This window comes from Triticum urartu, chromosome 7, assembly GCF_003073215.2.
Source record: "Triticum urartu cultivar G1812 chromosome 7, Tu2.1, whole genome shotgun sequence".
Lineage (NCBI taxonomy): Eukaryota > Viridiplantae > Streptophyta > Magnoliopsida > Poales > Poaceae > Triticum > Triticum urartu.
In genome coordinates, this window is record NC_053028.1 from 630,731,977 (window position 1) to 630,743,706 (window position 11,730).

Below are 11,730 nucleotides of genomic sequence, written 5' to 3' on the forward strand. Positions count from 1 at the left end.
GACCTAGGGCATTTTGAGGAAGCCCATCATTGGAATATACAAGCCAAGTTCTATAATGAAGATTCCCACTAGTATATGAAAGTGACAACATAGGAGACTCTCTATCATGAAGATCAAGGTGCTACTTTGAAGCACAAGTGTGGTAAAAGGATAGTAGCATTGCCCCTTCTCTATTTTTCTCTCATTTTTATTTTTTTATTTTTTATTTGGGCCTTCCCTTTTTTGGCCTATTTTTTTATTTGGGCTTCTTTCGCCTCTTTTTTTTTATTTTTCGTCCGGAGTCTCATCCTGACTTGTGGGGGAATCATAGTCTCCATCATCCTTTCCTCACTGGGACAATGCTCTAATAATGATGATCATCACACTTTTATTTTTCTTACAACTCAAGGATTACAACTCGATACTTAGAACAAGATATCACACTATATGAATGCCTCCGGTGGTGTACCGGGATGTGCAATGATGCATGAGTGACATGTATGAAAGAATTATGAACGGTGGCCTTGCCACAAATACGATGTTAACTACATGATCATGCAAAGCAATATGACAATGATGAAGCGTGTCATAATAATGGAATGGTGGAAAGTTGCATGGCAATATATCTCGGAATGGCTATGGAAATGCCATCATAGGTAGGTATGGTGGTTGTTTTGAGGAAGGTGTATGGTGGGTTTATGGTACCGGCGAAAGTTGCGCGGTACTAGAGAGGCTAGCAATGGTGGAAGGGTGAGAGTGCGTATAATCCATGGACTCAACATTAGTCATAAAGAACTCACATACTTATTGCAAAAATCTATTAGTTATCGAAACAAAGTACTACGCACATGCTCCTAGGGGGATAGATTGGTAGGAAAAGACCATCGCTCGCCCCCGACCGCCACTCATAAGGAAGGCAACCAATAAATAAATCATGCTCCGACTTCATCACATAACGGTTCACCATACGTGCATGCTACGGGAATCACAAACTTCAACACAAGTATTTCTCAAATTCACAACTACTCAACTAGCATGACTCTAATATTACCATCCTCATATCTCAAAACAATCATCAAGTATCAAACTTCTCTTAGTATTCAACACACTCATAAGAGAATTTTATTATTCTTGAATACCTAGCATATTGGGATTTTAAGCAAATTACCATGCTATTAAGACTCTCAAAATAATCTAAGTGAAGCATGAGAGTTCATCTATTTATTCAAAATAAAACTACCACCATGCTCTAAAAGATATAAGTGAAGCACTAGAGCAAATGACAAACTACTCCGAAGGATATAAGTGAAGATCAATGAGTAGTTGAATAATTATGAAACTATGTGAAGACTCTCTAACATTTAAGAATTTCAGATCTTGGTATTTTATTCAAACAGCAAGCAAAACTAAATAAAATGACATCTAAGAATAGCAAACATCATGTGAAGAAGCAAAAACTTAGGATCAACCGATACTAACCGATAGTTGTTGAAGAAGAAAGGTGGGATGCCAACCGGGGCATCCCCAAGCTTAGACGCTTGAGACTTCTTGAAATATTATCTTGGGATGCCTTGGGCATCCCCAAGCTTGAGCTTTTGTGTCTCCTTAATTCCTCTCATATCACGGTCTCCCTAAATCTCAAAAGCTTCATCCACACAAAACTCAACAAGGACTCGTGAGATAAGTTAGTATAAACCATTGCAAAAACCTTATCATATTATGCTGTAGCAAATCACTAAAATTATTATTCAACATTTCATACTAAAGGACTCTGCATATTTAATAGTCCTATCCTCAAATAGAATCATTAAAGAAGCAAACATATGCAAACAATGCAAACATAACAGCAATCTGCCTAAACAGGATAGTCTGTAAAGAATGCAGCAACATCCATACTTCCCTAGCTCCAAAAATTATGAAATAAAATTCCCACTGTAGTAAATTTATCATAGCTTAACATTCAAAAGGTTTTAACATTTTATCACATTCTGACATTTCTAGGGAATTATTGCAACAACGGTAAACTTTCTGTTTTCAAACAGCAACATGTATACTTGTAACATAGGCATAGTAAAGGCTATCAATGCCACTTTTATTGAAATAAAAGATGCAAAACATTGTTCTAAATAACAGCAAGAAAATTCTAACAAAATAAATTGACGCTCCAAGCAAAACACATATCATGTGGTAAATAAAAATATAGCTCCAAGAAAGTTACCGATGAACGAAGACGAAAGAGGGGATGCCTTCCGGGGCATCCCCAAGCTTAGGCTCTTGGCTATCCTTGAATATTACCTTGGGGTGACTTGGGCATCCCCAAGCTTAGGCTCTTGCCACTCCTTATTCCATAGTCCATCGAATCCTTACCCAAAACTTGAAAACTTCACAACACAAAACTTAACAAAAAAACTCGTAAGCTCCGTTAGTATAAGAAAATAAATCACCACTTCAAGGTACTGTAATGAACTGATTCTTTATTTATATTGGTGTTAAACCTACTGTATTCCAACTTATCTATGGTTTATAAACTATTTTACTAGCCATAGATTCATCAAAATACGCAAACAACACACGAAAAACAGAATCTGTCAAAAACAGAACAGTCTGTAGTAATCTGGATCAAACGTATACTTCTGGAACTCATAAAATTTCTCAAATAAATTGCTGGACCTGAGGAATTTATCTATTAATCATCTGAAAAAAATAATTAACTAAATAGCACTCTCCAAATAAAAATGGCAGCAGTTCTCGTGAGCGCTAAAGTTTCTGTTTTTGACAGCATGATTAACAAGACTTCCCCAAGTCTTCCCAAAGGTTCTACTTGGCACAAACACTAATTAAAAGCATAAAACCACATATAAACAGAGGCTAGATGAATTATTTATTACTAAACAGGAACAAGAAGCAAGGAACAAAAATAAAGTTGGGTTGCCTCCCAACAAGCGCTACCGTTTAACACCCCTAGCTAGGCATGATGATTTCAACGATGCTCACATAAAAGATAAGAATTGAAACATAAAGAGAGCATCATGAAGAATATGACTAGCACATTTAAGTCTAACATAATTCCTATGCATAGGGATTTTGTGAGCAAACAACTTGTGGGAACAATAATCAACTTGGATAGGAAGGTAAAACAAGCATAACTTCAAAATTTTAAGCACATAGAGAGGAAACTTGATATTATTGCAATTCCTACAAGCATATATTCCTCCCTCATAATAATTTTCAGTCACATCATGAATGAATTCAACAATATAACCAGCACCTAAAGCATTCTTTTCATGATCTACAAGCATAGAAAATTTACTACTCTCCACGCAAGCAAAATTCTTCTCATGAATAATAGTGGGAGCAAACTCAACAAAATAACTATCATGTGATTGAAAATTAAGATCAAGATGACAAGTTTCATGGTTATCATTATTCTTTAAAGCATACGTGTCATCACAATAATCATCATAGATAGGAGGCATGCTTTCATCATAATAAATTTGCTCATCAAAACTTGGGGGACAAAAAATATCATCTTCATCAAACATAGCTTCCCCAAGCTTGTGGCTTTGAATATCATTAGCATCATGGATATTCAAGGAATTCATACTGACAACATTGCAATCATGCTCATCATCCAAATATTTAGTGCCAAACATTTTATAGATTTCTTCTTCTAGCACTTGAGCACAATTTTCCTTTCCATCATTGAGGGAGTCCTGGATTAGGGGGTGTTCGGGTAGCCGGACTATACCTTCAGCCGGACTCCTGGACTATGAAGATACAAGATTGAAGACTTCGTCCCGTGTCCGGATGGGACTTTCCTTGGCATGGAAGGCAAGCTTGGCGATGTGGATATTCAAGATCTCCTACCATTGTAACCGACTCTATGTAACCCTAACCCTATCCGGTGTCTATATAAACCGGAGGGTTGTAGTCCGTAGGCAATCAACTCCATACACAACAATCATACCATAGGCTAGCTTCTAGGGTTTAGCCTCCTTGATCTCGTGGTAGATCTACTCTTGTACTACCCATATCATCAATATTAATCAAGCAGGAGTAGGGTATTACCTCCATCGAGAGGGCCCGAACCTGGGTAAAAAACATCTTGTCCCTTGTCTCCTGTTACCATCCAGCCTTGACGCACAGTTCGGGACCCCCTACCCGAGATCCGCCGGTTTTGACACCGACATTGGTGCTTTCATTGAAAGTTCCTCTGTGCCGTCACAATCAGGAAGGATGCCTCCTCCCATCTTTAAAGAACGCGCCGTTGCTAAGGGAGCCTTGGCTGTCGGCCAAACCCTCCGGCTAGGTGGTTTCCTCATGACCGCCTGTTCGGCTGTTGCGCCGACGGTGACCTCTCGGGTCATCAAAAGCAACCTACATGTCAGCTCGGAGCTCGTCGAGCAGCTAGATCCAATGGAGCTCTCTTCCATAAACGAGCTCTTGGATCGCATCGCCACCCTGGGGGTCGCTACAGATTACGACCAGGTTGGGCTTAAACCCGATCTAAGAGAAATTAACTCTCCCCAAGTCACCCACCACGTTGCCATGGTAGAGGCGCAGTGCAGCGACCCTTCATCTATTTTAAGGACTAGCTACGTCCGAATTCCCGACTCCTCCAAGCCGGATACCCGCGAAGAGGAGGATGTAACTCAAGACATGAGCTTAGGATCAGGCAAGGGGCTAGATTCGTTGGACAACATCCAAGAATCCGAACTTCAGAGTTCGGAAACTCTTCGGCCTCCGAATCTTGAATAGTAATCCCGTCCGAACTAAGAGGGTGCATCATCATAGGACACCCGGGATAAACTCCAAAAAACCAAAACCCTCTACAGGGCATGGAACCGTACTGGAAAGGTGGCTTGATGGACCCTGTAGAATTCACAGTACAGAGGACGCCACACCAACTCACAGCCTTAGAGCATGTTGGATACTCCGGCAGGTGGCCAAAATTGGCGAGGACCTCTTAATTCTGGAGGCCGCAGAAAGCCAGCCCGAGGACACCAGTACCGTTCTCACAGTCTTCGAGACTTTCGCATCAAACAATATGCGAAAAAGAACACTCCGCAGCCTCGCCGAAGTCTATCAAGTTGCAACAATAAATCCATGGAGCGACACTCCTATTACCTTCAACGCAAGTGATGAACCTAGATTCCGAACAGCCCGAGCACCAGCCGCATTGGTCCTCAGTCCCATAGTGGACGGCTTTCGCCTCACCAAGGTGCTCATGGATGGAGGCAGCGGACTGAACCTCATTTATGAGGAAACCCTTCAAAAAATGGAAATAGACTGGAACCGCATCGAGCGAAGCAACACAACCTTTAGAGGAATAATCCCCAGTCGGGAAGCGCGCTGCACAGGAAAAATCACACTAGATGTGGTGTTCGGCACGCCGGATAATTACAGGTCCGAAGAAGTCACGTTTCAGGTGGCCCCGTTTAAGAGCGGATATAACGCTTTACTAGGGCGAGAAGCATTCACAATCTTCCAAGCAATACCCCATTACGGGTACATGAAGCTTAAGATGCCCGGGCCGAATGGAATTATCACTCTAGCTAGTGATCCGGACATAGCACTCCGCGCCGAAAACAAGACGGCCGCATTAGCCCTTGAGGCGCTATCCGAAGCCTTAGTGGCCGAGGAACTGACTGCGCTGCGCTCCACGGTTAACAGGGATGATGTGATACTCGATAAGAGATCCAAATCCACATCCTTCAAGCCAGCCGATGAATTAGTCAAATTCCAGGTCCATCCAACGGACCCCAATAAAACAGCTTCAATCGGGGCACGATTGAACCCTGATGCAGACGCCGCACTACGAGAGTTCCTACGAGAGAACTGGGACATCTTCGCCTGGCACCCTTCAGACATGCCAGGGATCCCACGTAGGCTGGCCGAACACAGCTTAAATATCCTAAAAGGATTTAAACCTGTCAAACAAGCCCTTCGACGTTTTTCCGAACCCAAGAGACAGGCTATGGGAGAGGAGCTAGCCAAGCTATTGGAGGCCGGATTCATCAGAGACATAAAACATCCGGACTGGCTAGCAAACCTGGTGATGGTACCAAAGAAGGACAAATCCTGGCGCCTGTGTGTCGACTTTAAAGACCTTAACAAGCCTTGCCCAAAGGATCCCTTCCCCCTCCCCCGCATTGACCAAATTATCGATGCCACCGCAGGACACGATTTGTTGTGTTTCCTCGACGCATACTCCGGTTACCATCAAATCAAGATGGCAGAATCAGACCAAGCTGCAACAGCATTCATCACACCATACGGCCCATTCTACTTCAACACAATGCCCTTCGGGCTAAAAAACGCCGGCGCAACATATCAGCAAATCAGATCGGCAAAACAGTGGAGGCGTATGTGGATGATGTGGTCGTCAAATCAAGACATGTCGAATCTCTAGTAGACGACTTGAGGCTTACATTCGATAACCTCCGAAAATATGACATCAAGCTCAACCCGGAAAAATGCATCTTCGGCGTTCCATCTGGAAAGCTCTTGGGCTTCATTGTATCCGGTAGAGGAATTGAAGCAAATCCAGCCAAGATCCGAGCTTTGTCACAATTGGATATCCCAAAGGACCTCAAACAAATACAAAAATTAACCGGATGCGTGGCGGCTTTAAGCCGCTTCATCTCCCGCTTGGGAGAAAAGGCACTACCCCTCTATCGCCTCCTTCGGCGCACCGAACACTTCGAGTGGACGGAGGCCGCCACGGTCGGACTTGATGAAATAAAAGCCATATTGGCAACAAACCCAGTCCTGGCCGCGCCGAACATGGGTGAACCAATGTTATTGTACATTGCAGCAACACATCAAGTTGTCAGCGCAGTACTCGTTGTCGAGCGGGAAACGGATGGACACAAATTCCCCCTTCAAAGGCCGGTCTACTACGTATCCACCGTCCTCACTCCATGCAAATCACGGTACCCGCATTATCAAAAGATTGCATACGCGGTATTCATGGCATCCCGGAAGCTACGACACTACTTTCAAGAGTGTTCCATAATAGTAGCCTCGGAAGTACCACTCAACGATATTATCAACAACCGCGACGCAACGGGCCGGATTGCAAAATGGGCCATCGAGATTCTCCCGTTCGATATAACCTATAAGCCACGGCGAGCTATTAAATCGCAAGTTTTGGCTGACTTCGTCGCAGAATGGACGGAGGCCGAGCTCCCTAAAGAGTACGGCACATATTCAAACTGGATTATGCATTTTGACGGCTCCAAAATGTTGGCCGGACTGGGGGTTGGCGTCGTCCTGACGTCCCCCACAGGAGACACAGTCCAATATGTGCTCCAGATCATGTACATGGATTCCAACAATGCAGCTGAATATGAGGCCCTCCTACATGGCCTCCGGATAGCAGTATCCATGGGTATCCGGCGCCTAGAGGTACGCGGGGATTCAAACCTCGCGATATTCCAAATAAATGGAGACTTCGACGCTAAGGACCCAAAAATGGCAGCTTACCGCAACGCCGTCCTAAAAATGTCAGCTCGGTTCGATGGGCTGGAGTTTCACCATATAGCCCGAGAAAACAATCAAGCAGCAGACGTCCTGGCACACATCGGAGCAAGACGCGATGCAGTCCCCCCCAACATCTTTTTGGAAAGATTGTTCAAGCCATCCGTAGCATGGGAGGGGGAACCCGCAAATAACAGCCCAGACCCAGCTGCACCACTCGACGCCGAACAATCTGACACAATTGGAGGCTCTGCCAATGAAATTACACCTTCAGCCCACGTAATAATGGCGATCATCGCCCCGTGGACAGAACCATTCCTAGCCTACCTTACTAGGCAGGAACTCCCGGAGGACCAAAACGAGGCCCGCTGCATAGTGCGGCGATCTAAAGCCTATAGAGTCCATGAGGGAGAGCTTTATAAGAAAAGCACTACCAGAGTCCTTCAAAGGTGCATCTCCGAAGAGGAAGGGCGGAACCTTCTGGCTGAAATTCATGCTGGACTCGGTGGTCACCATGCCGCTGCTCGGTCCCTTGTTAGCAAGGCTTTCCGTACAGGCTTTTATTGGCCGACGGCCCGGGCAGACGCTCAGGACCTAGTCCAACGATGCGCTGGTTGCCAACTTTTTGCCAACCAAAGCCATATGCCACCCACCGCACTCCAAACTATACCCATCACCTGGCCTTTTGCGGTATGGGGGCTTGACATGGTCGGACCCCTTAAAGGTGGGACCGATAGGAAAAAATACTTACTGGTCATGGTGGATAAATTCACCAAATGGATAGAAGCCAAGCCTGTTAAAACAGCCGAATCCGGACCTGTGATAGACTTCATATCTGGGGTTGTACACCGTTATGGCGTCCCCCACAGCATCATAACCGATAACGGTACAAACTTTACCGCCGACGAGGTAAAACTCTGGTGCAAAAACATGGGCATCAAGCTCGATTATGCTTCCGTCTATCACCCACAAACCAACGGCCAGGTCGAACGTGCAAATGGTCTTATCATGAGCGGCATTAAACCTAGACTGGTGTGGTCCCTCAAGGAATCTAACACGCACTCGGTAGAGGAGCTCGACTCCGTGCTATGGGGGCTGCGGACCACGCCAAATCGCACCACTGGATACACACCATTTTTATGGTGTACGGCGCAGAGGCAGTTCTGCCCTGCGACATAATTCATGATTCACCTAGAGTGCGCATGTACGAAGAAAGAGAAGCCGACCTCGATCGGCAGGACAACTTGGACGCCCTGGAGGAGGAGCGTGACGTGGCAAAAGCCCGTTCCGCACTTTATCAACAGCAGACCCGAAGATATCAAAGCAGAGAAGTACGGGCCAAAAATTACAATGTTGGCGAACTAGTTCTACGCCTGCCGGATAAGAAAAAGGAAAAACTCAAGCCCAAGTGGGAAGGTCCATTCATAATCGACCAAGTCCTGACTGGCGGGGCGTACCGCCTGCGAGATGCGTCGGATAACCGACTCGAGCCGAACCCGTGGAACGCCACCCGTCTCCGAAGATTCTATGCCTAGCGCCGGACTCTGTGTTCGTCTCCTTCCTCTGTCCATTTTTTGCATTTTTCTGTCTTACATTTCTCTCCTTCCCCTCTTTTCTTTTATAGCCCTTAAAGGCTCATCTAGTGACGCGCCACTCGCGCTCATTAAACCTGGGGGCTTCTTTAACAGAAACTTATTTATACGGGCTTCACGCCCAACACATGCGTCAAACTTCCGCATGTACCCTTTTTTTCACCATTATATGCATCGATGTGACTTAAGTTTTGGCCAAGCTGGGTTGCCTGGCTCCTGTGCTTACCCCTACGTTCCCGATTGTTCGGCTAGGCGGTAAAGGGAGCACCTCTGCGATTGTTACTGCTGGGTCAGCCGGATGTGTACCTCAGACTGGGTGAAGCCGAAAGCTAGAGTTCTTAAGGGAATATTCGGTCGGTGAGATAAAAGATGATCTTTTTACTCATTCTATGCGCCCCCAGATGCTTTCTTCTGCGTCTTTTTACGCAGTCCGGACAAGCACTTTAGGGCATGCCTCCCAGTGAAAGGAACCCCTAACGGAACTATTCTCTCTGGAAGATGTTTCTTACTAACCATGTAATATAACATAACTAGTTGGGCACTTGTCTAATAAAGCACTAATGACCCCTACGCCTGGTCTCCACGCATACCACGGTTCTTATATAACCGCTATGGTATTTGGACACACTCCGGACCGTCAGGTCCCGAGGTTGAAGCGAAAAGGTCGGCAACGACAAACGATCTACAATCCGGCTAGAAGGCAATACACATGTCAATTCAAAATTACATAGTCATTCTGACTGATTGTATTCCTCTTCTATACCATCTAATAGGCTGTCTAATTTATAGTCCTGCTGGGAATACTTCGCGGCCAACTCTACTTGGCCGTATACTAAGCTCACAGGGATCTCCTTCCCGTCAGGCCCCACTGGTCCGACCTCGGCCATGTGGTTTGGGTCAAACTTCGTAAAACGGGTCTTCACCATGGCCCAGGCTTCCCTAGCGCCTTGTTGGCAGGCCGATATCTTCCACAACCGGAAGCGCCGCTGAGCTCCCTTCAGCTTCTCCGCAAGCTCTCCAAGGCCCTCGGGCATGGAGTGGGCAGGCCATAAGGCTCGGGAAACACCTCGCATCGCCTGCCGAATTCGCTCGTGCAGTTGCATGAGTTCGGGAAGAAGGTCACCCGTAGAACCGGGCATCTCCTCTGCAGGACGACCTGTGAGCATACCTACAGACATTACTCTGTTAGTCGACTTCCTCGCCGAACTCTTTTTTCAAAGTTCGTTCAAGCACTTACTAAATATGCCGCGTCGAAGCCGCTGATTCTCCTTCGTGGAGTCCGACAGCTGGCCATGAACATCTTTAAGTTCGACGTCCAGCCTGGTGTTGGCATCCTGAAGATCATTCTTCTCTCGCCTCACCTTTGTCAACGTACTCTCACCGGCCTTTAGCCGGCGTAAGAGTTGTTGCTTTTCTGGATCGAGTCCGGCGCCATCTGCAACATGATTTGTCAGATTTGCACCCACACCGCACAATACTAATCTTTCGAAGTGTATCTTACCTGAGGGGGTCTCTTTGGACTCCCCTGCTGCGGCTAGTGCGGCCTCTAGTTGGGCCTTGCACTTTTCTAGCTCCTGGGACAGTACAGTATTCTTCTCTGTAAGAACCTGAATATTAAATGATCCTTAAATCAATTGCTCTAACTGTTTCAAATCTCGGGGGCTACGGGTATATATATATTTGACCAAAATTTTCTTACCCATATGTCTTTTACATACTGCTCTGTGGCTCTGGCTAAACCATTTTGAGCGACACGGAGGTACGCATCTCCCGAATTAAAGGCATCTAAAGCCTCTTGGGAGAAACAAGCGTCGCGTAGAACTGTCCGGCGACGCCTGTGGTTCATGGCACTCTCCACTTCAGAATTTGTGGCAGACAGCCTGTCCGCATCCTCTGTCGGAGGAGCGTCCGGTGCGCGCCTTGTGATCGCCTCCGCTTCCTGGCCAGACGTTGGAGCCTGGCTGGTGGAGGCACGATTGGCAACCTCTCTGGATATAGTCTGGCGAGGTCTCTTCGTTCTGAAGATAGCATGAATGTTAATATGCCCGGACAGAATAACACCAGGGAAGCAGAGGGTGCGCTATACCTTTGCGCCGGCATCTCAGTCCGGACTACATTCCTTTTTGCCCCACGGGGCCCTGCGGCCCCTCGTTGGCTAGCCGCCGCAGGTTCGGCCTCCTGCCTCGGAAATCTCCCCTGCAAAACACGGTTGTCGTCAGAAACACCGGAATACGTGAGAGTGGAATCTCTCTCAAGGGAATGAGACTCCGGTTTCTGTCACCTGGGAGGCCGGGATTAACCCTGGGTAATCAGCCGTGATGGCTACCAAGGTATTGTCCTTGCTTAGCTGATGGAACACCCCGTCGATAAGCTCCACCGATATGTCTGGATCCTCTTCGGAGTCCGGATCGAGGGACCGTTCTGGGTCCTCGGGTTGTGGAGGGCGGTTGTTTATATCCTTTACCACCTGTCGCAGTTCCTGCATTGAAGTCGTTAGACTACATATCTAACCGTGGGAGTACAAAACAAACGGGCAAGTGCAGTTGTTCACTTACCCAACTTGGAGGATCATACATAGTAAATCCGGCCTGCGGGTTGACGCGGAGGAATTCCTCCTTTTCTCCCTTGTACAAAGAAGATAAGATCTTTACTAGGGCGGCAGCTGAAGCCGGCCCCT